At 47.8% G+C, this 27967-nt stretch overlaps 3 long non-coding RNA genes across 3 annotated transcripts; 1 reads left to right on the forward strand and 2 right to left on the reverse strand.

Moving 5' to 3' along the window:
• Window positions 1–4683: 4683 nt before the first annotated feature.
• LOC124417537 lies at window positions 4684–6429 on the reverse strand. The gene is made up of 3 exons (XR_006932487.1): window positions 6379–6429; window positions 5740–6050; window positions 4684–4712 (listed from the first exon to the last, which is right to left on the reverse strand). It is a non-coding gene; the product is annotated as an uncharacterized LOC124417537 (long non-coding RNA).
• Window positions 6430–7592: 1163 nt separating this feature from the next.
• LOC121108424 lies at window positions 7593–19649 on the reverse strand. The gene is made up of 3 exons (XR_005842930.1): window positions 19593–19649; window positions 19142–19268; window positions 7593–7633 (listed from the first exon to the last, which is right to left on the reverse strand). It is a non-coding gene; the product is annotated as an uncharacterized LOC121108424 (long non-coding RNA).
• Window positions 19650–21489: 1840 nt separating this feature from the next.
• Window positions 21490–23870, forward strand: LOC112530655. Its single transcript, XR_003072440.3, has 2 exons — window positions 21490–21691; window positions 23584–23870. It is a non-coding gene; the product is annotated as an uncharacterized LOC112530655 (long non-coding RNA).
• Window positions 23871–27967: the final 4097 nt, after the last annotated feature.

Raw genomic sequence — 27967 nt, forward strand, 5'->3', positions numbered from 1 at the left:
GAATTTTGAACATGGCGATGATTTGTCTTCCACAGTGCTGGTCAGAAAAAGAGGAAGAGGAAATAAGGATTTTGCTTGACCTGAAAGTAAGACAAGCAGACAATTCATCTCTTAAACACCGATGAATTACAACTATGGGATTCTTTCAGCAGTGACAACCAGAATCAAGGCCTAAGGAAACAGCTGTTAACTGAAACTCCTTGCAATACCCAATGGAATTAGCAGTTGGAAACACTCGAGTATGTGTTTAATGGATTCTCAGCAGAACAGCTCTGCCTGTAACCAGACAAACACGCTGCATCAGGCTTAGCAACTCTCTTCTCCCAGCTGTGTCTTAACCCCACACCTACCAGACTCTTACCAGTTATCCCCTCTCTAAGAGCGTCCAGCAATAAGCATCAGCAATATCAACTATTTCAGGAAAGAAAGGAGGAGTCAGGAGTAGAAGGGGGAACAGACCACCACAAATAATACAAGCCCTCAGATACTCCAAGTTAAGATCACAAAACCAGACTCTGGGCTAAGAACTTTCCATTTATGAAAGCTTTTAGTTACAGGAGCAAAAAGGCAGTAAGTTGACTGCGTAGTTACTCTTGTCAGTTACTCTTGGTAACTATTCCTACAATTAACAATTAAACAGTAGAAGGCACATTTGTTCCATTTGCTCATGGATGTCTACAATATATTTCACCCACGCTTCTGGGGAAAAGGTACAGAAAAATAGAACAAAGGCTAAAAAAAGAGGTTAGGTTGCAGGTAGACTTGGTGGTCTTTAAGGTCTTTCCCAGCCTGAGCAGTTCTCTGATTCTATGACTAAAAATAACAATTTTAAAAAGTAAAAAAATAAATTCCCAGGGACAGCTTACCTTTTCGGATACAGAGGGATAAAGACATCCTCCTCTACAGACTGCTTCATCCTCAGGACAACCGTGTTAATCAAATCCTGTCAAAAAAAGAAAAAAGGAAAAAAATTAACACATCCTCACAAGAAAAGGATCTCACCTTCCACTTACAACAATTTTAGGCAGTTATTTTGTTCATGTGGAAAAGCAAAATGCTAATTCAGCTGAATGCAGGTGCCACTGTATATAATAGACACTAAGATCGCGACTGCATTACAGACCTGTGAGCAAGTCTCAGCTTTAACCATCTTTCTTTTTCTTTTTTTTTTTTTTTTAATAAAATCCTCTTGGATAATGAGATTAATGTATTTTCCAGCTACGAAGTTCCATTAAAAAAAACACAACAAAACACCACAGCTACTACACAAACAGAATCTTATCTAAAGCTTCTTCCTGAAGCCAAGTGTGGCGACTGCATAAACGTTTGTTATTATTTCTTTTCATACTAGGGGCCTAAACATCAACTTAGTTTCACCTACTTTATGCTGGATAAACTCCCAGATTTGCATGAGAATAAAACTAGAACTGGGCTAAGTCTATGTTACAGTGAATATTTACAGTGAAGTGCATACACCGTATCAAGAACTTCCTTCCCCATTACCACAACAGCCTTTACCTGTTTTGCCCGACTGCATTCCCTTCTGGACAGGACTTGTTTTTCAAACATGTTATCACAAAGCTGTGTAAGGTTCTCAGTCTGTGAAGTCGATAAAGGATCCCACACATTCTTGGCAAATGCTGAAAAATAGGAATTATTTCATTCATGATATCCAAGTGGCTATCTGCTCTAGTTTCAAGGAAGCAAACATTCAAAAAGCTAAACCTTTCACTTGCAGTAACCTTAACAAGTAATTGTAACTATCCACATAATTTTACATTACCACTTATTTAAGGTTTGATTACCTAGCTGCAGCGAACGTCCTCAAGACAACCTCAATATACCTGTAATTTTTGGCAGGATAGTCTTTTCAATCACTCTAGGCAAAACTTCTTCATCAGGATCATCATCTCTTTTTGATTCAGACGGCTTTTTGGCATCGCTGAATCCTTCTACAGCTCTGAACCAGGGCATCTCTTTCAGGTCTGTAGAATTCTGCTGAAAGATCATTCCCGTTAGTTGTTCAGCTGTCAGGATTGAGAGAAAAAGCTCCATGCAAAAATATACCAAAAATCATACCAAAAATGATACCAAAAGATTCTCATTTAACAATTTTACGTGGATTCTAATCACGGAATGGACCAAAGCAGCAAGCTAAAACTGAACGTAAAGCTAGATTTCAGAGGGTAGGGCTGTCAAAATGTCAGCAAACAGCCCCACATTAATAAAGATGCAAGTGATTCATACGCAAGCAACCTGACAAGAGGAAAAGATGCCCTCCTCCTAGTTATCAACACTTATCTCAAGCTCTGGAATGCCTCTGTAACCCACGGCAAAGCTCCTGTACGGAAGTCTTCCCTGCAAGCAGCATGCCCCCGTCCTGTCATACTTTGGGATGCCAGAAATAGCCACAGGTCTTGCCAGTTAACAAAGATGAGTACATCAGAGTGGACAAGTTTGCAAACAGAGTACAGACCAGAAACGTAGCGGAGCACCGCCTACCCAGAAGCCCAGAGGATATCAGAACACACGAACACACACACACAATTTTTCACAAAAATAAAGTCTGGTGATGCATCTACCTCAAGGGGACTCCAATTTATTAACTGAACTCTGACTAATGGATTTAAAAGCTTAGGCAGGCAAAAACCGATGTAAGCATCGCAGTAAGAGTCGGGAAACTTCTCTTTCCGCTCCTGGAATTTCAACAGGATTTTTCTGATGTCACAACAATCTGCACGGACATCTTCAAACATTTTCTTACTCTCTTCTAGAACGTTATCTATGGATAATATTCAATAGGAATGAGAAGAAACGATCACAGAATTTATTGAGGCATAAGCTGAACAGTTCATGCACCTACAGAACAGAAGAAATATCTTTATGATAACGGCATTTGTGCTCCATCTTTCACACCTCTTACACTGAAATGGGTTTTAAAACCAGCACTCTGGCAAAGCCTTTTTCAGGAAAAAAAAGATACAGAAGACCACAAAAAGACTTCTGCGGTTTTGAACAACTGCACAGATTTAAATACCCATTACATTTCATATTTTGTATGTCTCTTAAAAGCTCAGACAGGAAAATCCTCCTTCTGTTATTCAGCAAATACGCACCGTGCCTCTCCCAGCTCCTCGTGACCTGCTCACTAAGGCAGTTCAAATCTCAATTTCAGATACATTCCAACTTTGGACAAAAAACTGATTAAACTAAAGAAGCCTACAGTCTTATCTATTCTTCCTAAGGCATTGGTCAAAATTGTTTGAAAGCATCAATTCTGTGCTGTAGAACATAAACGATATACCATTCAAAAGGAGTATTTCTTCACTCTCCCTTGAAAATCCTTCTCAACATGGGAGGAATTTTGCTCTCATATCCTGACCAACCTTTGCTCTTCTGGAATTCAGTCACCTCTGTCAGAGCCAGTTCTTCATCACTCGACATGCCTTCGTGGTGACCAGCTGTTTGTGAACGCTCTCTCAGCTGCCGCCTGCAAGTCCTGCATTCTGTAATGAACTCAGGTGAGTTATTCACCATGTACATACGTAAAAGAAAGCTCAGTGATATACTAAGAACACCCGGTGAGAGCAATAGCCTAAGGAAACACAGTGAGGAAGCAGAAGTAAGTATGCAACCCTAGAGACACAGACTGTAACAGTAAGGTACTTTGTGAGCTGCCAAAGGACATTAAAAGCATCTCTAGCGACCTTCACTTCACCACATTCATACTAGGAACTCCCCCCACCTGAAACACCAAACATCTAACATGGTACTCCATACTATCCCTGCCAGAGGTAGTCTGTAAGAAACTACTGCGCTCTCAACAGTCCATCATCTCAGTTCTATGTAGCTTATGCAACAACTTGCATAGAAACTGTGACTGCATCCGAGTCTCACCGGGGCTAAAAAACATTAGTCCTGGCACCACATACCGTAACAGCATGCAAAATCAACAAGAAAATTATATTTATACCTATTATTTGCATAGCATACCTCTTGTATGTAATTATTGACATTACTTAACATTAAAGGTTAACAGCTTGCTTCAAGCAAAGTTTTATTACGTCGTTTTTCAACCAGTAAAACTCTTAAGTCCTTACCTGTGTCTAAACAGTGATGAGTCAAGGCACCAATGCAACTGGAACGGTTTCAGAGCTCCCAGTAACTTAAGGTCAGCAGCAGACCCCGACGTTCAAAATGTAGCACCTGGCCTACGCTGATAACAGAGGAGAGGTTAGATGTTCTGATGCACCCACTGCCACCCCACCAGCAACAATACCACCTGCCTATTTTTGTCATCTGTGCAATAATCACAGAAATGTATTCCTATATATAATCACAATATTATTTATTCCAACAGCAGGGAAAAATCTACTTTCAGTTTCGTGAACAGCCTCACTTCAACTTACGTTAAATTAATAGTACCTATTAACATTCAGATTCCAATCAGCAGGAAGAAAACCCTCCATTAACAAACAGATGGTTTCCATGTATCTTGAGCTTTGGAAAGGAAAGGCATTTTTGCATGTGTTTGTATCATCTCCCTTAGTAATCGCACAGATTTACCTTCCTCCCTGTGTAAGTAACAGGAAGCAGATACACACTTACTACAGTTAGATGTAATTATACGTACCTTCGATGCTCACACGTTTTCAGAAGCTTCATCTTTTCATCACTCTCCAATCCATCATTACTTGGTTTGCCATTCCCAGCTACCAGAAGACAGGAACAAGACAAAGAGGTGAATGCAGAACACTGATTCTGCTTCTGCTCTTCATTTGGAGACTAACCAAAGTAAGTAAAACCTCCTGATGAAAAATTCACAGTGTCCAGAGTGAAGCACAGTCAATATTATCAGTGAAGTGTAGGACAGCTGTGGCTGCTCCCTCGTGCAGGGGGATTGCCACGTCACAGCCTGAACCGGGAGGTGAGCACCTGAGTGAGCACAGGGAGGGAGCCCAGATCCACCCTTCCTCTCTGCCCTTCCTGGTGACGCTTCCAGCTGTGCTTCCCAGAGTGCACACACACTCAGAGTCTGCATGCTTTGCACCCACCCCACCTGCACACCAGTTAGAACCAGAAAGGGCTACATCCCCGAGCTCACTCTTCTCAAGCTGCTGCCAGTTATCAGTCAATCCTTCCTTGTCCTCCTGTTCTACAGTGCCTGCGTCCCAAACAAAGGCTCCACATCACCTTCGTTTGCTTTACACCTTGTAACAAGTGATGGAATACCAGCTCACCGCTTCCCAGTCCTGGATGGAAACGGACAGTGCCTACCACACTCTGTTCCCAACAATGGAAAAGGCAAACTGAGCCTGCATGTTAAGTTCCAGCTTCCAAACTTTACACATTATTGCATTTAGATTTCAACAGTCAGCTCCCTACCGTCTCATGTTATTTGTGTCCCCTTGTATGTATGTCCCAAATTACCCCTACTGATTCTTCAGTTCTACAGAGAAGTAGAAGCCAGAAGCATTTTCTGCTTGGGCTGTTCATCTGTATCAGCGTCAGCTGGCTTCAGTGCACACAAGACACAAAACCAGCTGCCCCTACTGACATACTGCAGCATAAGAAAACACAGCATTTCCATCAAATACAACCAGCAACGCAACAGTTAAAAGCTCTCTTAAACACTCAAGTACAGGTTAATTTAATTATACCAATATTATAATTTATTTATATATATAATTTATACCAACTTAATTTAAGCTGCAGGCACAGAAGCATATAAGCACTTACCTTGTGCTCATTGCCCAACACAATCTGAATCGTCTCCTTACTAACCTTATAACCCAAAAGCTTATGCTTACAGCTCTCATTAGTTATTAAATGAAATACCCCTGAAAAGTTTACATTTATTACAATTCTGCTTTTTAATTTTCTTAAAAAAAAACCAATAAAATCTCCTTCGGTATCTCATACGATTGCTCAGTTTGAGAAAGACTTTAACAGAACCCAGAAGCAGACTTTAATTTAACTTCCTTCCCTGAAGGGGGGAGCAGATTTCAATGAAAACAATTCAATTAAGATGTTCTCCATTGGACCAGAAACTAAAAAGAAAAGATAAAAACAGCCTTTAAAAGGTATTTCAGCATTTAGCACATTAAATACATCTGTAAGGCTTAACATCACCAAGCTATTACTACCAGACGTGTTCTCCCTCCCCTTCTTGTTACTTTCCACATAGGTCTCCCACTCTCGATAGTCTTTCACATTTGATTGTACTTGAACTCCCCACATCACTTCATTCATTTCTTTCAGGTGATCAAGGCAAAAAAAAAACAACATACAATTCCACAGAAATATTTAGTCCACTTCAGTGGAAATTCTTTGAACACAAGCAGGCCAGCAGCAGTCTGTACAAAAGAGTATACATACACAGAGGTTCACACAAGTGAACGGCAGATGTTCGTGTTTCAGCTGCACGATGTCTGAACTTATCAGTACAGCTGCTTCTGGCTGCGTGAGCACTGAGAGGTGATGGGGATGGCTATCTCGGTAGCTGCAGATGCCTGACCCCACCTGTCCTTCTCACACGCTCCCTTGCAAGTTCCCATCTCCACCCAGGACATCTCAGCTGCCCACTGCCTTGTCTGAACAGGCTGAAGAGCCACGACAAAAGGACTGACAGCCCCACCTGCCCTGAGTCGCTCACCTTCCCGCTCCTCCTCCTCGCTCCCGAAGCTCAACAGTTGCTGGTTTGGAGTCGTCGGGCGCATGCTCGCTGTGACCTGGAGGACTAATCACAATAGAGAGCGGCGGATGAGCTGCACAGAGCGGTTACGAAGCCACTTCCGCATTCCTACGCGCACGCGTTGTGCCGCCTGCAGGACTAAGCGGCGGACAGCGGCAGTTCCGCGCATTGGCCACGAGGTGGCGGCAGAGACCGCGGAAAGAACTTGGACGGGATCGTCCTCTGTGTGGCAGAGGAAGAGAGAGCTGCAGGCAGAAGGAAAACGGGCTGCTGGGATTCCTCCATCCCACTGCCAGGTGTCTCCTCTGGCATTTTGGGGGTGGGAAGGGAGTTGTGGGAGCACCCGTGGGGCTCCGGGCAGGAGGGAAGGAAGCAAAGATGCAGCTGCAGGCAGCGGGCTCTGGGCTGGAGCAGTGCATCCAGGCACAAACGTACACACACAAATAAACACCCAGCACAGAATCTGGCACTCTACGGTCCTCCCAGAGCATGTTACTGCTTTTTAGGCTGCCCTACAGGTATTCTGTCCTTTCCCCTTCATTCCCGTGTCTTGCCCCCTTCCTTCACCCCGTGCCTTCCCCATTCCTTTTCCAGGCTTTCCCTTTCCTTTCCCCGCTTCCTTCCCCACGCCTTCCCCCTGCAACAGCCCCATGTTCTGCTGCTGTTCTCAGCTGACAATCCTTACACCACACTGTTCAAACACATTGGATCAGACTGCACACTGGCACTGATTTTAAAACAACACCACCAACAACAAATACATACAGTATTATGCGTGGATAACAAACTTCTACCTGCTTGAAGACCAATAGCAGCTCCTCATCCTGCAGTAACTCCTGCACATGGCCAAGTCTCCCGTGCAGGGATTTGGCATCCGCAGTGGCTTCGCAACTTTGGATTTGAGTCTTTGACTTCCACCTCAATCTGCTCGACAGCAAACTGCCAGAAAGGAGGAAGAAGGAACGTGCCAGCAGTGGATGCGATCGGCAGAGCCAGCAGGGCATCCCCTACTTCAAAGGGCACTCTGCCTTTCATCCCCACCGTGGGGCAGCCACTCTCCTGCTTTGCCTCTCCCCAGGGCCTGCAGGGTTTGTTCCATTGCATGCTGTACCCGCATGGCCAGCACGTGCTACGGAGCCCAAGTGGAACACCTGTTGCAGAACAAGTCTTCGCAAGAACAAGACCTACAACCCACATGAGCTCCCTCTACGAAACAAAACACTTGTGGCTACAGCCACAACTACAAGCTGTCTCAAAACTGTCAGGATACTTTGTTCCATCCCAGGATCCTTCTTTACTTGCAGGCCTTTAGGTCACCATCGCAGTCAAGATTAAAATTTAGGCTACATCCCAGCGACTCAGGCCTCCCGCTGCCATTCGCTTCTATGCTCGAGGGCCCCAGAAAAAGGCCCTGGGCCTTCACAAGTGAAGCAATGCAACCTGACAGGACGGCTCTCTTGCGGAGCAGCAGTGCTTCAGGATTTGTTATTCACAAAGGAACTGCAACACCTGAGCAACACAGGAAGGTAGCAGGAATAAAAGGGCAAAGCAAGGCAAAACCTCGGGGAAAGAAAGGGAAAGGTGAGAGGAAAATGACACACACCTTGGAAGGTACCCTAAAGAGCCATAACAAAGTCCGGCAGCACTGGCACACTGTTCAATGGGGAAGATTTGTATATGTACATGGACCTTACCTGTTCAGGACACCAGTCACCTAAGTTGGGTTCTAGGGAATTATGGGACATGCAGCTTTCCAATCCTGAGCAGCTTATGGAAGAGCAACGGAGAAGGAAATAAAGGATGGCAGAGCACCATCAACACAGACAGTGCATGTCCATGCAGACTCGCAAACCCACAGCTTCCTGGGTTGTTTCTGCTTTTGTAGCATTTGCGTGCTGCAGATGAGGAAAACTGCTCTGCTGTTTGAGTCTTCTTCTGCAAGAGACACCTACAGGTAAATGGCAGCTAACCTGCAGACCGAGCACTACTGCCTGGCGTTGGTCAGGGGGAGCTCCTCTTGCTGCTGCTGGATGGTGATGCTGACAGGGCTGGAGATGCTCTGCAGGGCCAGCTCGTAGCTGTGAGCCAGGAATGGACACGGCGGGAGAGAGGAGAGAGCTGTCGGGGACCAGCCGAGGCATCCAGGAGCATGCAAAAGCCCTCACTCAAAAGCATCACAAATCCACAGCCAGCAAGCTGGCCATGATCATGAGCAGCATCCCGGATGCTGGAGATTCTTTGCTACCATACACTACGGGAGCACAGCTCTCGCTGCAGGCATCCCACAGCCAGACAAAATGGGAACAAACCCGCAGCTCTGCTGCACGCACAGCCCACAGCCATAGCCTTGCAACATGAGCTGCCTTGCTGTTGCTTGCATCCATCCCAATCCCTGGGAATGAAGACTCAGAAGGCAGTCAAGGCGTTGATCCAGCACCAGCGTGCTTTTATTCCCTAAGAGCCAGGAGGGCCTTTTGGTGAGAGGTCAGGTGTACAGATGGGACTCATCCTTTCATGTTCAGGAGAGAGGGGCTCAGAGCTCGTGCTGCTGCCCGGTGCCTGGGACTGGAGCTCTGATTCTACGTCCCCCTCCACCAGGCTCGGCTCCTCCTGGCTGACGCTGACCTGCTCCTGCATGGAGCTGCTGCTGTCGGGGCACTCGGGCTGTGCTTGGGCTGGGCTGCACTGCAATGGTGCCCCGTCACAGTCCAGCTCGGTGAGCGTTGTTTCTGGCAGGCTCAGGTCAGCGTCTTCTGCACCGCCAGGAGAGATGAGGGCTTCCACTTGGATGAGCACCTTCATTCCCTCACTGATGTTATATGGAAGGCTCTCATCCGAGCCGCAGCGATTCATGCTTCCTAGCAGCTCTCTATTGATGGAAGCACACAGTGAACCATCGCTATACGCTCTGGCTCTTCTGCGTGGACGAGGGCTCGGTTCACCTAGGAAGGAGTAGATACACAGGCAAACAGTTAGTGGCAAACTTGCTCAAGCTGAATGATGAGAGTGGTTCTTGAGATTTGCTTATGCAGTGGCAGCAGGACAAAGCCAATAGGACAATAGCAACAGGAGGAGCACTGTCTCGAAAGGAACTGTTGCGCTTTTGTTGTTTGTCTTTCTCTTTTGTGTGGACTCCAAAGCCCTCACAGAAAGCCTTCACCCTGTTGCAGTGTTACACAGTTTAAACGTGTGCCTGCTGATACAGAGGCAACATGGAGTCGCAAAGGTACTCTTCCTTCCATCCTAAGTGTCAGAAGGAATCATCCTGAGACATACTGCAGTGGTGCCCATCTCCTGTCTCTTTCCAAAAGTACTCGGGGAAAGGCACGAGAGGGGTGTGCTCCGGCAGGTCCACATCTTGACTTCACCAGAGACACCAGATTTGGGAAAGAAAGACAGGGCTGAACCGAAGATGGTAGGCACGGGCTTGAACTCTAGGAGGAGGAACAAGCCCACTGCAAGCATGAATTCCATGGCACTGACAAGCAGGGTTTTGACAGCTGGATGTGCACCCTTACCTGCCAGGACCACCACCTCTGTTTCCGAGGGCTCCCTGGCATCGCGCTGCAGTTGGCGTTTGGCCACAGAGGATGGTTTTCTGGGCTTGAAACAGGAACACCAACTGCATGCTGGGGATTCCTTCACCCTGCTGGGTGGACTTGGTCTGGAGGGAGAAAAGAGGGAGCGGTGTGAGTCGTGCATGGTGCAGGGTGAGGGAAGAGCTGCCCTGAGCTCTTGCCAACACTTGCTTGTTCCTAGCGCTGCCTTTTTCCTGCTGAAACACAACTTAGAAGCTCGCTCTGATTCACACAGTTGACAACAGTTCCATTCCTAGAGCTCAGCCCTGGAGTCTTGTTGGTTACATTCCCCTCAGCCATGTCAACCCAGATGCAGAGCATGAGAGCAGAGGCTGCACAGCTGTCCAGGACAGCATCGAAAAGAGGGCTTTGATTGAGCTGGCAAACATAACTGCTTGCTGACGATGTGTGCCAGAGAGGGAGTTCAAAAGCATCTCTGACACGTACATTAGCAATAGGCCCTCTCTGGTGGCTAAACTGAGCCCGTGAGGCAACTGCGTGTTAGTTGAACCTCAGAGTCCAAAGGGAGGGGACATTCAGTACACCACCACACGCACCATTGGCGTCACGTAGCTTCTGCAAGTTTTGGCACTAGCAATAGTGCAGAAAAACCCACAAAAGCCCACCCAACCAAGTCTGATAGGAAGCTGCTGGAAAAGAAAGTCCTCTTTACCTTTCAGATGGAAAGTCAATAATTGTGTGGAATTTCCCCCGCGAAGCTGCGGGGCCTTCTTCCACTTCCACGTCCCTGCTCTCTGTCACAGCGGCAGAGCTGCTCTGGCCTCTCCTCTGTGCCTGTGCCTCCTCCAGGGTGAGCAGCTTGGTGGCAGGAGAAGACACCCGCACAGACTTGGGCCCTGATGGAGAACTGCGCCCTGGAAGGGAAGACCACAGCTAAGAGGGAGGATCAGAAAGCGGCGGCACAGCCATCACAGTTCTGGGAGAGGTGTCGCACATCGATAGCCCCTCGATAGCAAAAGCATAGCTCAGCAATCCTGGAGAAGGCCTGCATTTGATCAAGGTGTCTCATCAAGACAAAGCTCATGCAGGAAGACGCTCACCTGCTCCATCTCCGATGCCTGATGTGGAGCTGGAGCAGAAGAGGACGTCGGTGTGGGTGATGAGGAATTCCACCACATCTGACTGCCTCTGCAGTTCCACGCAGGCAGCTCTTCCGCTGGCGCAGGCAGCCTCGTTCTGCTGGGATCTGTAGAAAAGGCAGATTGGAGAAGTCATTGACCCGAGATCGTTTCCCCACGTTTGGGTATTTGGGCAGCCAAAGGCTGTCCAATTGGGCTCTGGAGAGTTCCAGTGCAGTGGGCAAGCACTGATGCCACTGAAGATATTCGCCCGGGTGATCAAGGACACACCAGCCCCATCTGACAAAACCAAGAGAGCACAAATTGTCCACCTCTCCAAAGTGTGCCCGTGGGGAGAACAGACCTAAGCCTTGTGCTGAGACGGAAAAAGAAGTTTACCTGAAGAGGTTGGGAGCCCACACAATCGCTAAGTTCTTAGCGGGCATGTTTGTGACGGAGCAGCTCCCAGCCAGACAAGCCAAGTGTCTGATCAGGTACTCCAGCGTCCTGGAAAGCAAGAGCCAAACCTTCAGCACCACTGAGCACGCCGTGCTCACATTCACCAAACAAACCTCACTTCATGCCACTGCTTGTTCTTGCTACGGAATAGCAAGTAGATCAAGCTTTCCCAAGTGCCACACTGCAGCACCAAGCCCCAGCACAGTACAGCCGCAGCCATCAGCTGCTCCAGCCGTGCCCCCGTGCCCAGGAGCTGACCCAATCCATTCACCCCACGCAGCCATCCACCACTTCCACACACACAGGCATCACGTTGCCAGCGTGAGACAAAGCCTGCCATCGTATCATTGCCCTCTGAAATGCAGCAGGACTGAGCTCCCCAGACTCAGGGCAGCAGTTTTCTGACCTGTAGTGAGGTGCAGGCAGCTGCTGGATGACCTCCTGCATTCTGACCAACCGCTCCTCATCTGTACCGGCACAAACAGCGTCCTGGAAGAAAGCAGAAAGGGAATGAGACACACATCATGCGAGTCAAGCGTATGGGGCTAACAGAAAAAGGGCCTCAGAGCTGCAGAGGGCACTGCTGCTCCCATCTCCCACATTTCCAATGCAGGATGCACACACCAGGTGTTACGGTGCACCCGGTGTGCAGGAAGCACGAGCTGCTTGTTGTACACAGAAACCCACTGGATGTCCATCAAAACCCCAACTTCAACAGAAAAAAGACCAAAAAAAGGTGCGCGGGCGTGTGTGTGTATGGGACAGGGAAGAGGGACATGAAGGCCATTGCCTTGTGCTTACCGAGAACTTGCCATGCAGCTGCTCGCTCAGCAGAGGGCTCGGGAGCTCCCTGAAGTACATCTTGCACAGGGAGCTCACGCTGTGAATGTCCCGGACGGTGAGCTCCGGAATCTGCTCCGACTCAAAGTCATGGCTGGAGAGAAGGACACAAAAACAGAGGGCTTGGAGAAAGAGGAAAACAACTCCAAAGCAAGACAACATACAGTCCAGAAGCACTCTTACCGCAGCTTCTGGATCTTGGACGCCACGCCGGACAGGCGGTAGATCCCCTGCACCACGCCGTGCTGCTCGATGAACTCAGCGCAGCTCTGCAGGACCTGGGGGACTACAGAACAAGGGCCAGCGCTTAGCTGAGCTCCTGATTCAAGTCCTGCTTCAGCCGCTGCCCCTGTCACGTGCCATCCACTAAGCCCAGCCAGGCTACTGCTTGCCTCCTCCATAGAGGAGAAAAAAGGCTGTCGCAGACGGCGCAGACTGGCAGGAGCCGGGGACAAAACTGGACACGGACGTGTTCTTGGCTTTCAAGAAATGCCAGGACCTGCCAAGCAGCCTGCAGAAAGTAATTCTGGGGAAGCCAGAGACACTGCCACAAGTCCCATCACAGCTCCCACCGCAATGGAGGCGTGAGACCTCATGTCCAGAAGAGCTAGGAAACTGACGCACTACACTCTCTTGGGCCAAAAGGCTTCCTTGGTTTTCAGGCTAGCGTGGCATTGGCTTACACCTTTGGCTTTAAGCAAATACAAGTGTGCCGGCCTCCTATGAGCATTAGCCTCAGCTTCCCTTGCAGCCATCAACTCCCATTTCACGTTTCTCCACCGCTATCAACCTGCCCCTTGCTGGACACGATCTCCCATTCATCTTTACATGCCCAACAGAGAGAGGAAGCTCTCAGGAATGGGCTGTTCCTTACCATCACGGCCAGAGTGGAGAAGATGCTCTCCCAGGTCACAGCCAAACACCCCTCCCTTCTCCTTCTCCAGCTCCATCTCCCGCTGCTTCGGTTCCTCTGGGCGGGCCTTCACGAAGGAACGAAGGAAGCTGAGGAGCTTGCCACGCTTCTTTGGCACTGCACAACAAAAGGAAGAAACCAGTTCATTTCAGGTTGGGCTCAGTGGGACCAGGCTGAGCGGAAACACATTCTACAGAGCGCGTCAAAGCGGCAAGAACATTGCCAACACTGCATTCTACAAGGATCCTATTGTTTGCCCAAGCCCTCATTCTCACTGCCTACAAAACAGCAGCCCTACGCCCCGTGGGATGCAGGAAGGATCATCAACACAGAGGAGAACGTGGGATGGATAAAGGAGGTATTCAACACAGAACACACCCAGAAGAAGACTCCATTTGACTTCCCCGCGCCATCACATGTAACATCCGTACCTGGCTGTGGTGCTGAATTGAGGAGGGCCTCAGGAATTTTTCCGTTAATGAGCTCCACGCACTCCCCGGGGAAAAATCCAACCTGGAACAAGAACAAAAAGAGGGATGGAATACTGAATGCAGCGTTTCTCAGGCCTCAACTGTTCAACCAAGAAAGAATGGCCTGCAGAAAAGTAACCCTCATTCGACATGTGCAGCCAGAAGACCTACAAAAGCAATACTTGCTTCCAGAGAAGATGGCTCTGTCCCCCGTGCTTGTACAAAGGACAGAGATGGTCAACTCCTGACTGCCTATTGAGCACAAGAGGCTCTTGCTTCTAAGTCAAATGAGGAGATAGTTTCCCACCCAAGCCCAGAGCCAAAGGGAAAGTCCTCTGACAGCGACACAGGGAAACTGTTGACGTCCAGAAGCCACCCTGTGCGGGCAGAGCAGCTCCAAGCTGACGTTCCTGACTTGACTGCAGTTGCGCCTACGAGTCTGAAGCTTGTGCCTACCTGAAAGCCACGCTTGCCTCTCCACCAGGGGCTCAGCTCCTTTGCTGGCATAGCAGTAATGCACACCAGGTCTCCCACCTGCAAGACATTGCAACATCAATCCCAGCGTCAGCGCAGCTGGGAGGAAAGCACAGCTGAAATGGCACCCTTCTTCTGCACTGCCAAAGAGCGCACAGCTTGAGAGCAATTGCACCGGGGCAGCTCTTCAGGCATTTCCCGTGGGAAAGCTGGGCTTTGAGGTTTAAGAGCCACTGCCTTACACACCATACAGAATACAGTGCAAGCATGCCAAAGGAAGGCATCTTTTAGACATGGCTGAACTTTTCCCTGCATCCAACCCAGTGCAAGTCGTATCTGGACCTGCATCTTCTGGGCTTCACCTCACAAGGCATTCTGAAGGTATCTGAGAATATTCCTGATGCATTCACACGTTATACTCTTCTGTCCGTGACAACAAGGAACGCCTTCTTTAACTGCTTACCTCCAAGGAGAGCTCATCCGCTGCCTGGGCAACGTATCTCTTAATAACATGGCCAGCAGCAATAGCTGGAATATTAAGAGATAACTCCTCACGGACCAGCAAGGGCTTACCCTGGTTCTCAGGCTGAAACAGAGAGTACAGGCCATGGTGAGGAGCTGAGGACAAACAGGAGGATTTCAGGGTGCCATCTACATGCCACTAGCAAGGCAATGAAGCTTTTAAGGCAGCTCTTCAGGGACACCAAGAGAGCCGGAAGGATGCTCTCTCTCTTGAAAAGCAGGAGAGCACAACTGTGGCTCATTCTGCTGGCTCAAGTCAGGGAACAGAGACCAAGCAGAGCTTCACACTGTACCTCTGTCAACGCCCGGTCAGGCCCACGGCTGATCTCGCTGCTCGCGATGCCCATCACAGCAGGCGCAACAAGCTGCAACAGAAAAGAAACACATTTCCTGTGCTCACACAGCACTGGATCAAGAGACTTCTTCAGAACTACTTCTAGAAACAACAACTGTGTGCAGTCTATTCAAACGGGACAGCCATTTGAATACGCAGCATTGGACCAAGTCGCTGTCCCTCTGCTAGCAGATGGGGACTCTGGCACAAAGCAGCAGATGCATTTGCCCGCAGCACGCTGAGAGCGCAGTAGCAGGCCAGGGAGAGGTGTCACTGCTGGGGCTGGAGCTGCTCCCCAGCCCCCGGCTCCCAGCAGCAGCCTCACCACCAGCTCCAGCCGCAGCCTTGCCCACGCATTTCCTCTGCCTGCATGCCCGCTGTGCTCCCTACAGCTGTCGGGCACACTTACACAGCCAAAGCATGCACGCTTCTGCCCCTGGCTCATGTTGTGCAGCTCTGCACAGAGTGGGGCTAGGGCTCTTTGCCTAAGGGATTGCCTTCCTTCACACTAGCTGCTCCCAGCACTACAGGCAGCATCCTGTTGAGGGTTGAGCTGGAGAGGAAGTGACCAGAGCTGCATTTCAGCTGGACGAGGCTGTGTTACTACACACGGTGTGACTAAACACGGGCTGCTGAACTATGTGGCAATACAAAACATGGCACGTACCTGGCAAGAGATCAGAACAAGGGAGAACAAGATCCTCGAACCCGCAGCCGTTCCTTGTCACTTTGCTCTGATCTTCCACGAGCAAAAGCTGCACCAAGGGAGCAGGCAGAGGGTAGGGAGGGGACAGAGAAACAGCAGGTCAGTGAGCCTCCACAACTGAGCAAAGGGAAGAACCAGGGAAGAACCGTGGGACAAATGCCATCTCGATGGATGGCTTTGGAAGTGATGGCCTGGGGGAAAATGGCCTCTGACAGCCCAGCCTAAGCAATATGATCCTAGGAGCTCCGCCAGCCAGCACTTCTCAAGCCCTCGCTGCCCACCCGTCTATCCTGCACCGTCTCAGCTTACCTACAAGGCGCTGCGCAAGATGGGATGAAGACGAACAGACTCAACCAGTGCACAAGTGCAACAAGCCACGTACTCACGCCGAGCTCAAGCGCTCCAATGAAGGGAAGCAGCACGCGCTGCTCCTCCCCTCATTCTAGCCGCTTATGACATCACTAAGGGCCACCCGGCTGCTCCACCATGGACGGACAAGGTGGGGAGGCAAGACCACGTCACAAGACCACAGGATTCCAAAAGGGCACCCCAGCGTTCGAGAAATCAGTGCGTGGTTGGAATTCTATCCCAGCCAAATCCTGGAGAAGCTGGCATGGGCTTGTCGGGACCAAAGTGCAGGACACGGCGCTTGGTCCTCTTGAGCCTCTTGCTGGACCTATGGCAAATCCACACTAGGGTCCTTCTTTGCACCCAAGGGCGGCTTGGAGCAGCCATCTCTTGCACCTGGATGGAAATAAAGGAAGAGAAACACAGCACAGCTACCAGACTGCTTTGCCAATTTCTTTCCCGAGTGCATTTTTGCCTTTAGGCTTCCATGACGACCTCATTTCCTCCTCCTTTTCTTGGGGGGAAGCTGCCCCCAGTGCCTGAGCTTCACAAGACAGCATGAAACATGACAGTAAGACAAACGCTTGCTGTGGGTGCAGGGTGGCTGTGCTTTGCCAGGCATATACAGGAGGGTAGGGCTAGGAAGCACCACGTGGCTGCCCCAGGCCAAGTCTGCATTCAGTCACTGTGGCCACAGCTGGTGCCTCACCGCCAGAACGTATCTGAGGATACAGATGGACGCAGGCACTCCTGCTCCTTCTGCAAAGCCCTCCTCTGCACAGCCCGTTAGCTGCTGCTCACTGCTACGCCAACCAGGCTCCCCTTCACAGCAGCCTTGGGATAAACCAAGGAAACCAACAGAATCTACTGCTGCTGAATCCACCAGCTCTTTCTTCTACCAACCATGGGGCAAATGCCGTGGGACAGAACACAAGGGGGGAAAGCACTTCTGTTCACACACCTACAAAGCAGGCAAAGCAGCGCCACGCCCAAGCTGAGCACCAAAACCTCCCCAGCACCCCTGGCCAATGCTGCCAGGGAAATGCGCCGTCTGCAGCTCCACGGGAGCCCGATGTGGCTCGCTGTGTGGACACCGGGGGGCTGTCTTAGTGGGATGCATTTTTCTTCAGGGGGTCTGCTATGATGCTATGATTGGCTTTGACAAGGAAAACCACGCTGGTAACACTCTGATGTTTACTCCTTCTGATAAGCAGTGTTGTAGAGAGAGAGCACCAAGGCCGTTCTCAGGAAAGGGCACAAGAAGCTGGGAGGAAACAGAATTAGGACAGCTGACGTCAACTGGCCAAAAGGATACTGCATACCAGATGACATCAAGTGGAAAGAGGTTGCAACACGATGAGAGTTCATCTTGCTTTCTTCTTCTGATTGGCCATTGCTTGGGAGTTGCTGAGCCACTGCTTCTACATCACTCGATAGATACATTCATATAGATTCATATAGAGGTAGACAGATATAGACAGACAGACAGACAGACAGACAGATCGATATTCATTACTTCTGTCCCTTTCTCTACATTCGAAAAGAGATTTCTCTCAACACATGAGTTCTACCTTCCCTTTGCTCCCCCACAGTTCTCTCCCCCATCTCACTGGAAAGTGGGATGGGAGGGAAACATGAAGTGCGCTGGGGTCAGGGGGAAATTAAAATGATCTAAAGGTACACAAGCCCACTCTTTCATTTTCCAGAAGACAACCTATGCTGTCAATGAAACATGGCCCTCGCTAGGAACATTTGCAAGGATGCTTTCAGTGACTGAGGGCATCGCACGCCATGAACATCACCCTGCCGACACAATGGCATGGCAAACACAGCAGCAACTCCTGGCACCGATACCTCCGGGTACAACAAGCACGGGGCATTGGGTTGCTTTGGATGCAGTTTGAGCGCTGAGGTCTTCATGGAAAGCGCCTTGCAGAGCGCATCATGTCCTGCACCAGGCAGCGCATCTCTCATCTCTCCAAACTTTGGAGCTTTGAAGCTGCACATTGTTTCTTGGGAATTTGTCACACACAACTCCAGAGCACTTCCAGATCTTCCCTGGCAATTCACGGCTTCCACAGTGCCAAACGCAACCAAGAAAAAAAGGCAAGAAAGAAGCAAAGGCCATGGCTATGCACACAAGCGGCCAGGAAGGGTTCAGCTCCACAATGAAACCTGCACAAGGCAACTCAACAGATTCCAAGAAATTCATTGACATCTGACACAATTTGCAACGCCAGAAGCACTGCCACGCCAACAGCACCATATTGGGAAAGCAGCACGTCCAAAACAGCCCCCTTGCCCTGCTCTACCCGCTCAGCAATGTGTCAAACACACAAACTCTCTTGCTTTTGCTCACGGCAGCCATCAAGCTCATGCTTCAGTGACACAGAGAACTCCATCTCCACCTACTCCGTGTCTTGCTAACCACAAACTTGGCTGGGAGCTGTCGCTCAGCCTGACACCACAAGCAGAAAAGAAGCGCACATAAGCAGATGCTCTTATCCACACGTGCAAATCAGGGGGCGAGGAATAAAAGGCTAACTGGGCCGTGGGCAAAGCAGGGAGCAGATGATAGGCAGGAAACAGGAAGGAGTTCAAGACCAGCTCTCCTACACCAAAGACAGGGAGAGCTGAGTCAGCACCACGGGAGGACTTACGACACAGCTTGAGAGCTTACAGAGACCTGAGATTTCCAAAGGAGGCCGCCAGGGTAACTCTCACCAGTCTTTTGCAGGGCTCTCACGGATGCTTGCGATGCTGACTTCCACTGCCTATGTCATCTGTAGAAAGCCCAGGTGACAAATGCTCAGTCTGTCTGGGTAATGCTTCTACGCTTCCCTGGTTAGGACTGAAACAAAAGGAAAAAAGAAAAGCATGCAGCCCGATGAAATTTGCCTCTCTACTGCATCTGTCAGAGTGACATCTGCACCCGACTGAAGATTCATCCAAGTCTGTCTTCCACACAGCTCCATCCCAGTGCCAAAGAGAAACACGGACAGTGATGTTTAGAAGACTCTTTGTGCAGATACAAGTGCAGGGTGCATGTGCATTCTCTACAGCAAGAAATCGCAATTTCTCAAGCAGTACGACTTATGGGACGGATGTCCCCCACTCCCGTTCCCCGCTTTGTCCAGCACTGGGGGGGAAAGGAAGAGACACTGCCATCACCTACCCAGACTTCTTGCAGGGCCTTCCAGACCCTCTCACATCACAGGGAGAAGCGGCACAGCTCTCGTGGCACAAAGCTCAGAGAAGGCTGCAGAAATCAAGGTTGCCGCGAAGGTGCTGCTTTCAAACAACGTGACTTATTGGGCACGAGACGGGAAAGACAAGGTTCCGGTTCAGAAGCCTCCAATCCCTGTGCATGTGGCTGTCTGCAAAGACCACAGCTGCCTGCTTTCCAGCAGGGGGACGCTCACCCAGCAAAGCACTCACCCAGCAGATGCCTTTCCTACAATCATAGCATCAGCAACATTGGAAAAGACCTCCGTGATCATCCAGTCCAAACCCCCACCTACCACCAATATTTCCTTCCCACTAAGCCACATCCCTCACTGCAACATCCTAATGTCCCTTGAACACCCTGCAGGGACAGGAACTCTATCACCTCCCTGGGCAGCCCGCTCCAGCGGCTGACCACTCACTGGGAGAAGGTCTTCACAACTAACCTCACAGCTTCCTTGCTCTTCTCTGGTCACACTTCAGGCTTTCAGGGTCCCCCTTCTAGTGAGGGGCCCAGAACTGAACGCACTAGGAAGCTGTGCCAGAAATGAGAAAAGATTCATTATTTCCCTGAGACCAGTTCCAGCTCTATCCACTTGGCAACACTGCCTCCCTGTACATGCATAACAATATATGTATTTATACCTACAGAAATCTGTCTAAACTGGTGTAGAGAGTATCAAATACAAATTGGAGAATCTTCCCAGCATAACATGGATCTTCATGCCTTTTTTGTTGTTGGTTTTCATGTTTCCCCTAAGAGTGTCTTATGGAAACAGATAGGGTTACTCATAGAATTAAGCACAGTTTGCTTTCATCACTGTGAAGGCACAGGGCACATATATATATCATACATCATATAACACAGTTTTGCAACACAGCATCAAGCATCTCAGAAGTGAAATCCTTCTCTGTCTCCATATTAAGCGTTTAACAACAGCTGTGCACAATTTCCAAAATGACGAGCCTTTTAGTTTGTTCCACACTTGGCATCATTTAATCACCCAGTTTACAAAACAGATATAAATCCTGGGGGGCTTTGCTTCATAACGGGACAGGTTTGGAGTGGGTGTGTTGCTAATTCAGAATGGTGTAAAGTTTCTCAACTTGTGAAAATGTACAAAACACATATTCGGAGACTACGGAAGGAGTCACAACAAACCTGAAGCCTTTCTCCTCACGACTGCACCAAATAATTGATGTTGAAACCTCTCTCATCTGATATTCTCTTTTCAGTAAGGATATGTTCCATTAGAGGATATGGTACGTCCTGGTGCTTTATTTCCGACCAGCACATCCAATTGGACTTAGTTGGTACCTTGTGTATGGGGAGCTATTGAATTTATCACCATAGTAGAACTACAGAAATTTGGAGTCATCTTCACACTTCATATTTGTACTCTGCCACAAGTAACAGAAGGATTTCAAGGATCAGAGTCCCTCAGTTATGAAATGGACTCCTGCTTTTCTTGCACTTCTTCCTTCTTGCCTGTTTGGATGTTGATCTGAGATCTCTTGCTACATGGGCATAACATCACCCAGCTGAGACTATAATGTACTTCGAGACCTTCAGTACTTAATGCTGCTTTCTTAAATCTCTAACATGAAACTATTCTCCCACCTGTCCTAACTCACTTGTCTTCTCTAGGAGCTTCCCTGGGAAGGTTTATAATACTTTATGAGATAATCCCCGCGGGTTACCTAGATCATGAACAGAGCTCAGAAGGGGTTAGGAGTAGAGCGACACACAGCTCCGCTTCGCGCTGAGGGCAGTTTTGGCCCTCCGAGCTTGCCGTAGCCACCCTGCGCTCTGGCGCCGGCGGACCGGAAGTACTCGTAGTCACTATGGCGGCCGCCTGCAGGGGGTTTGAGCTGCGAGGCTGTGGGGAACGGTGCCTTTTGAGAACGGTGTTTTTCTGAGCGTTTTATCTTCAGCGGGTGGTTTTCTTCCTCGATGTGTCGAATGAACGGCGAAGGAGAGCCCTCAAAATTCCAGCCTCCCTCGAAGCCTGTCATTATTGACAAGCAGAAGCAGAGAGAGGAGAGGAGGTAGAAGGGGTAGGCCGCAGTGGGGGCCGCCCTCAGATTCCTCAGGGCTCTGAGGCATTGGTACTCGAAAAGTGCGTGTCGGAAGGTGACAGAGACACGGGCCCTGCCTCTGCCTCTGCCTCACATCTCGAGGTCAGCTGGGAGCTGAGTGCACGTATTTCTGTTTGTGAAATGGAATTCCTCTTGTGCTAAGCATTTTTCATGTCTCCAAAACCCACCTGCATTGCTTTAAGCAGCGGAGTGTTTAAAGTGGTGGTGCTGCCTCTGAGAGGAGAGTGACGATGTGATATGTTGCACACTGGGGGTATTGGTCAACAGTTGGCTGCACGTACCCAGCAGTGTGCCCAGGTGGCCAAGAATGCCAGCAGCATCCTGGCCTGTGTCAGAAATAGTGCAGTCAGAAGGACTGGTGAAGCGATCTGCCTGCTGTTCTCAGCACTGGTGGAACTGCATGTCCAGTACTGTGCTCAGTTTTGGGCCCCTCACTGCAAGAAAGGCACTGGGGCTCTGGGTCGCGTCCAGAGAAGGGCAACAGAGTGGTGAAGGAGCTGGGGCACAATATCATGGGAGTGCCTGAAGGAGCAGGGATTGTTCAGTCTGGAGGAGATTCAAAGGAAACCTCATTTCTCTGCACCACTACCTGAAAGGAGGTTGTGGCTGCGTGGGAGTCAGCTTCTCCTCCGGGGGAGCAGCAGGAGGACAAGAGGTGATGGCCTTCAGTTGTGCCAGGGGAGGTTCAGGTTGGATACTAGGAGAAATGTCCTCTCGGAATGCCCAGGCAGGTGGTGGAATTGTTGTCCCTGGAGGTGTTCAAGCCATTCCCAGGAAAAAAATTATTATCTTTTACTATCAAGTGATGAAAAAAGTGTTTTTTTCATCTGTGTCTCATTTAGACCATGAAGAAATTCCTGTAAACAAGGCAGGAGTTTAATTTTTTAGTGGGAACGTAGGCGATAATTTAGTTAACTTTCTGACTGATACCGGGATTATATCAGGATGGTGAGCAGTCACCTGGGGTTTCTGCAGGGCTCCATTTCAGAGCCAGATGGAGGACTGCATCAGGGAAGGGTCAGGGTGGAAAAGCTTCTGCACCAGAGGTTGACCGTGCACAAAATATGCCAGAGTTCAAGGAGCATTTGGACACCACTCTCAGACATAGTGTGGCTGGTTTTATGTGGAGGCAGGGGTTGGTTTTATGTGGAGGCAGGGGTTGAACTCCTATGATCCTCGTGAGTCTCTTCCAAGTGGCCATTCTACAATGGCCTGGAAGGCTGTGAAACAGCTTTTAGTTGTGGTAGTTATCAAGGTGATACAAGCATGTAAAATCTGGTACCTTAATGCTACTCCTGTTGGGAAAGAACATTCATAACCAAAGTAGGTAACTTAGGAGACGTGCAAGGAGTAACAGCCTGCAGATTCCTCTGTATTACACTGTGCAGACAGAACAGCCAGCGCTATGGAAACTTAATGCTACTGATGTGGGGGGTGGAAGGAGCAGTTAGCGAGATCTGCATCTCAGAAGGTCTGGCAGACTGGTAAAAGAATGCTATCCAACTTAGCTTACAGGGAAAAGGAGGAACGGCTGCTGTCCTATTCTTCTTTCCTTAGTAAGTAACAGAGTTAGAAGCGTAGAAGAGAGTTAACAGCATATCAACTTAAGGACGGTGTAATAAATCAGTGTTATTTGGGTATATGAACAAACATAACAGCCACACAGCCCCCAAATCCTTTTTCTCCCACTGGTGTCCAGTAGTCCCTTAGTTTGCTGACAGATCGGGCTGTTTTCTTCTCTTAAAGCAGCACTTGTCTCATTGCTTTGCTTCACAGTCAGAATTCTGACCTTCTGACCTTTTAATACCATTTTTCTTTTTTTTTTTAATCTTTCCCTCTAGCTGCAGGTCAGAATGAAACCTCAACCATGGTCAAAATGGTGGGAGAGGCCGAAATACAACATTAAAGGAATAAAATTTGAGCTACCCGAGAAAAAAATGAAGGAAGCGCAGAAGTGGAAGCAGCCCTGGCTGGAATTTGATATGCTGCCAGAGTATGATACTTCAAAAATAGAGGAATAAATACGGAGGGAAGCGAGTGAAGAGCTGAACAAGTAACAGCTTTGAGTTCAGTGTAAGAATTGTCAGTTTTCAAGTTTCGTATGCAAATAAAAGACAGTGAAATTTCAGCAGTTCTTGTCTGAATGTTAAACTGTCCATTCCTGAAAACAGTGTTACAGTGTGTTCAGCCCTGCTTCTGCCTTCCCTTCTAAATCACAGCTAACAGAAGGGGTTTGCAGTTATTGTGTTGTCACTTCCAAATAACTGTTTCTTCTGCCTTTGCCAAGTAGACAGGGGCCAATTGTGAAAATGCTTCACTCAGTAGGTTCAGAAGGGGGCTATGGCAGGGAAGCAGATGTACAGAAGCCCAGCTGGACAATTTGAGTGTAAGTGCTGCTTAGCTGTCCTGTAAAGGCACTTTTGAAATGACATCTGATAAAGCACCAATAGTAACCTGACAACAAAGCAGTAATACCAACGTTTTGAAAGCAGCCTGAAAGAATGAAGCCAGATTAGCTGTTACTCCAGTCAGATTGTGTGAATGGGTGCAAGGTTCACCACAAAGTGGCACAGCAGGTTCTCAAAGATACTCAACTGGGATGGGGCTTCTGAGCTCCAGTAAAAATCGCCTTCCCCTGCTTACCAGTCATGACAAGTGACGTCTGCAGCCACTGGAGGAAGCCTCTACAGAGGTAAAGCGTGATAGAACCTATTCCAATTTCATAGCAGCACAAGACTAATTTCTTTGGGAGCAACTTTCAACATGAATAAGGAAGCAGAGGAGACAAAAGCAAGCACGGAGATCACATGCTTCAGCCGATTACTTATCAGTTGTATTTTCTTTGCACTCAGGAAAGTAGAAGTGCACAATTACTTACAACAGAACTCCTAAATCCTGCAGATAATGAAGCGCCAGCAGTGCCACAGTTTTTTTCCATACTTCACATAACATTCCTGCCATGTTGGAGACTTGAAAGCGTTAAAAGTCTCATTAACACAAAGACATCTTTACTTTTCAAAATAATGGTTTTGCTTTTATTTTAAAAGTCATTGTTGTCTATCACACTGATGAATGCTACTTACAATTAAAATAGTTTACAAAAATACATATTCTGTAATAAAAAACAACAGAAAAACCATAGGGAATAAAAGCCTCCAAGAGTTAAATGGAAGACCCATACATAACATTTTAGAGAAGCAGGCAATTGCAAACTTAGCAGAATTTGTGACGCACTGCTGTTTCCATAGTAAAACATCCTTTTTATTCTGCAGCAGTAATATTTACTGCACATATACGAAGTTACACAACATAAGAAATCTAACACGGGTACAACAAAATGAGGTTTAATGGGTCTTACAGGGAAGCAGAAGTGAAATGTCCTTAGAGAGCCAATTACTAGAAGGTAAATGGAGTTGTTGTTCTGCTCGTCTGATAAATGAGGGTGGGTGACAACTCCAGGTCTGCGCACAAAGTCCCGTCTGTATCTCAAGTACAAAGCTCCACTACAAATCATACTCTGGAGAAGAGTAAGCGTAGTTAAGACGTTCTCCTGTGCAACTTCTTACCTTCCTGAACAGCCGTTTACCATCAGTAGATGTTCACAGATCAGACTTCTCACTGCACACAGAATTCCTGCTTCTGTGTCGGGATCAAATAGCTATGAAGAACTCACTGTGAGTTTGGTAGAGTTATCTCATTAAGTGGAAAAGAAGTTAGAGTTCAGTGACTCCCGAGTCAGAGTGATTTGGTGTGGTACTGAAAACAGCTTGTGAAGTTGTCTGCTCACCAGCAGTGGTAACGTTACAGGCACTCACTGCAGTCATCCTTCCCAAAAGAACAAAGCAATGAGGCTTCGTCATATATTTCAGAACACCTGCACTTTACACTGACGGTTGTGATTCTATCTAGGAGTAGATGGCATCAGAAGACAGTTGGAAAAAAATATATATATATATTTCACAGTAAAACAACCGTAGGCAGTCCAATCATTAAACATGACCACTTTTTTAGAATGAGCATCAGGCTTGCTTGAGTAAAAGAACTGCTGCTTCAAAGAAATTTTTATTTCCCTATCACAGATTTAAGATGTTCCCGTTTGCACTCTTCAGTGAGCTCTTCAGCAATACGCAGAGCCTTGACTTTCACCAACAGGAGAACAACTTCTTCAGTTTCATCACTATTGCAAAAACAAGTTGATATAGCAACACATTCACACCTGACTTCAAAATCAATAAAGCTAAAACGTGCCTTGAGCTACACTGACCACTAACTGCACCCAACGTCTAGAGCCTCAAACTAGCCTGAACTAGTACTGCAAAAGCGATCCATTTTACATTATGAATTGCATCTTTAGTTGTACGTAGATGTTGGAAGTACATCACTGAAAGTGTTAAATGCATGAGGCTTGAGGAATTTAAGAATCATAGAATCATTAAGGTTGGAAAAAAACACAAAGATCATCTAGTCCAACTGTCAACCCATCACCACCATGCCCGTTGAACCACGTCCCTAAAAGAAATATGAACATAAAGAATATGAGGAAGTGCTGCATCCCAAAGAACATGTTGCTTATTACCTGTGGTTATTCCTGTGAAGCATATGTGCTCACTGAACCAAATGCTGGCAGAAGTTCACTGACTCGGGGAGAGTTGACCCACTTCCAACATTTTGGAACCACCTTTCTGGGAAGCATGCAACCACCTGTTCACCCAGAGAGTATTTTGAAAGAAAAAATAGAAAGAAAAAAAAAGGCTTTCAATAACACTAAGTCACACCACTTCTGACAGACGTCTCCTTTTGGCTAGTTCAGTTATTATTGGCAGTGTTTACTCTTCAAAAAACAAAACCATCATTTTAAGCAGTTATTCCTAAAAGCCTAGGAACCAATGCTTGCTTTGAAATTCTTTTATACACCAAGGTCATTAAAAAACAAACAAACAAACAAAAAAACAACTTTAAATGTTAAATAATTACACTTCAGACTACATCTGTCCCGATGGAAATAAGACCTTATACCTCTTTACACTTCTCTATGTTTTCTGGCCCTGGTGGTGTGTTGAAGAGGTTCAGAAGAAGGTAACGATTCAGCAGCTTGCTCAGTCCCAAACCACAGACTGTGTCTTCCTGTACAGTCTCATCCCAAAGGAGAACCTTGGAGAGCAGCTGCAGTAATGGAGAAACAGAACATGCATATCTGATGGCTGAGGGTGCGTTAGAACCTCCTTTTTAAACTTAAAAGATACCATGTCCATCCAATCTCAGTACTCAAAAAACAGGATTTATTCTCTCCAAGCTTACTGCCAATTAGTCACTAAAAAACTATGGATCATAAATAATATTTTGAAGTAGATTAATTTTACATGTGCCTATGAGCTGTACCCTCATACATACACACATCACCCCCCAAGGAAATAAAGAGCATGTTACCCTTCCAATTCATTAACAATGTGCTAACATATGCTACATAAGATTAAACGCCACCAGCCTCATAACACAGGTAAGGTTGATAGCCTTGATCCATAGCAACAAAAAGATTCTTTTGTACTTGACCTCGGTATTATTCGTTAGCAAGAGTTGTCTTCAGTTACCTGTTATCACTGTAGAAATGACTATTTAAAAAGACTTAAGCCCAGCGTAAGAACATGGCTGGTCTCCCCCTCAACACAGAATGGTTAATGTCAAGGTAACTGTTAACCTCAAGGTAGTTCACCCACACAGACACAGTACGTGATCTTAGCAGTCACCAGTCAGAAAGCAGTCGCAAAGCCCACGACTACTGCATACTTCTCTGGAGTGCTTGGCAGGACACTTCCTTTTGACTGCATGAGCTGCTAGGAAAGTTAGACTGTAGGATGGCACAAACATCAAAACCTCATCAACTGTACTTCCGCATTAAAATAGTTCCTGTCCTGCTTCTCGCCCAGCCCTTTGTGAGTACTCTCCCATACAATTTCTGGGCATGGTTTAGAGGACATTCCCGATAGGCAGCCTGCAGATGATCACCTGCTTTGAAAGACAGCACCAGTAGGGGCTGCACAACGGCAGTCTCAAACACAGATAAGTCACACTAATAAGCTGCTGAACAGATCCAAAGAGTTTAATGCATGACCCGCAGTACTACTTACTCTGGGGTAAACGAATTCATGACTTCACTCCAGAAAAAAGAGTGGCAAACTGTCAGAAGATACCCAACACAAACACATTTTCAACTGTTCTGCACATCAC

The sequence above is a fragment of the Gallus gallus genome, chromosome Z (genome assembly GCF_016699485.2).
Source record: "Gallus gallus isolate bGalGal1 chromosome Z, bGalGal1.mat.broiler.GRCg7b, whole genome shotgun sequence".
NCBI classification, from domain to species: domain Eukaryota; kingdom Metazoa; phylum Chordata; class Aves; order Galliformes; family Phasianidae; genus Gallus; species Gallus gallus.